We start from the raw sequence: 2,375 nt of genomic DNA on the forward strand, positions 1-2,375 counted from the left end.
TGTTTTTCTTTCCGGCTTACTTCACTCTGTATAATCGGCTCCAGTTTCATCCACCTCATTAGAACTGATTCAAATGTATTCTTTTTAATGGCTGAGTAATATTCCATTGTGTATATGTATCACAGCTTTCTTATCCATTCATTTGCTGATGGACATCTAGGTTGCCTCCATGTCCTGGCTATTATAAACAGTGCTGCGATGAACATTGGGGTACATGTGTCTCTTTCAATTCTGGTTTCCTCAGTGTGAATGCCCAGCAGTGGGATTGCTGGGTCATATGGCAGTTCTATTTGCAATTTTTTAAGGAATCTCCACACTGTTCTCCATACTGGCTGTACTAGTTTGCATTCCCACCAACAGTGTAAGAGGGTTCCCTTTTCTCCACACCCTCTCCAGCATTTATTGCTTGTAGACTTTTGGATTCTGACTGGCATGAAATGGTATCTCAGTGTGGTTTTGATTTTCATTTCTCTGATAATGAGTGATGTTGAGCATCTTTCCATGTGTTTGTTAGCCATCTGTATGTCTTCTTTGGAGAAATGTCTGTTCAGTTCTTTGGCCCATTTTTTGATTGGGTCACTTATTTTTCTGGAATTGAGCTGCAGATGTTGCTTGTATATTTTTGAGATTAATTCTTTGTCAGTTGCTTCATTTGCTATTATTTTCTTCCATTCTGAAGGCTGTCTTTTCACCTTGCTTATTGTTTCCTTTGTTGTGCAGAAGCTTTTAATTTTAATTAGACCCCATTTGTTTATTTTTGCTTTCATTTCCAATATTCTTGGAGGTGGGTCGTAGGATCCTGTTGTGATTTATGTCAGAGAGAGTTTTGCCTACGTCTTCCTCTAGGAGTTTTATAGTTTGGGGCCTTACATTTAGATCTTTAATCCATTTTGAGTTTATTTTTGTGTATGGTGTTAGAAAGTGTTCTAGTTTCATTTCTTTACAAGTGGTTGACCAGTTTTCCCAGCACCACTTGTTAAAGAGATTATCTTTTCTCCATTGTATATTCTTGCCTACTTTGTCGAAGATAACATGACCATAGGTGCATAGATTTATCTCTGGGCTTTCTATTTTGTTCCATTGATCTATATTTCTGTCTTTGTGCCAGTACCATACTGTCTTGATGACTGTGGCTTTGTCGTAGAGCCTGAAGTCAGGCAGGTTGATTCCTCCAGTTCCATTCTTCTTTCTCAAGATTGCTTTGGCTATTCAAGGTTTTTTGTATTTCCGTACAAATTATTTGTTCTAGCTCTGTGAAAAATACCATTGGTAGCTTGATAGGGATTGCATTGAATCTATAGATTGCTTTGGGTAGTATACTCATTTGCACTACATTGATTCTTCCAATCCATGAACATGGTATATTTCTCCATCTATTAGTGTCCTCTTTGATTTCATCCAACAGTGTTTTATAATTTTCTATATATAGGTCTTTGGTTTCTTTAGGTAGATATATTCCTAAGTATTTTATTCTTTCATTGCAATGGCGAATGGAATTGTTTCCTTAATTTCTATTTCTGTTTTCTCATTGTTAGTGTATAGGAATGCAAGGGATTTCTGTGTCTTCATTTTATATCCTGCAACTTCACTATATTCATAATTAGTTCTAGTAATTTTCTGGTGACATCTTTAGGGTGTTCTATGTAGAGGATCATGTCATCTGCAAACAGTGAGAGTTTTACATCTTCTTTTCCAATCTAGATTCCTTTTATTTCTTTTTCTGCTCTGATTGCTGTGGCCAAAACTTCCAAAACTATGTTGAATAGTAATGGTGAGAGTGGGCACCCTTGTCTTGTTCCTGACTTTAGGGGAAATGATTTCAATTTTTCTCCATTGAGGATCATGTTTGCTGTGGGTTTGTCATATATAGCTTTCCTTATGTTGAGGTATGTTCCTTCTATTTCTGCTTTCTTGAGGGTTTGTTTTTTTTTAATCATAAATGGATGTTGAATTTTGCCAAGGTTTTCTCTGCATCTATTGAGGTAATCATATGGTTTTTATTTTTCATTTTGTTAATGTGGTATATTACATTGATTGATTTGCAGATATTGAAGAATCATTGCATCCCTAGGGTAAAGCCCACTTGGTCATGATGTATGATCTTTTCAATATGTTGTTGGATTCTGTTTGCTAGAATTTTGTTAAGGATTTTTGCATCTAAGTTCATCAGTGATATTAGCCAGTAGTTTTCTTTTTTTGTGGTATCTTTGTCAGGTTTTGATATTAGGGTGGTGGTGGCCTCATAGAATGAGTTTGGAAGTTTACCTTCCTCTGCAACTTTCTGGAAGAGTTTGAGTAGGATAGGTGTTAGCTCTTCTCGAAATTTTTGGTAGAATTCAGCTGTGAAGCCATCTGGTCCTGGGTTTTGTTTGCTG

The sequence above is a fragment of the Budorcas taxicolor genome, chromosome 3 (assembly GCF_023091745.1).
Source record: "Budorcas taxicolor isolate Tak-1 chromosome 3, Takin1.1, whole genome shotgun sequence".
NCBI classification, from domain to species: Eukaryota; Metazoa; Chordata; class Mammalia; order Artiodactyla; family Bovidae; genus Budorcas; species Budorcas taxicolor.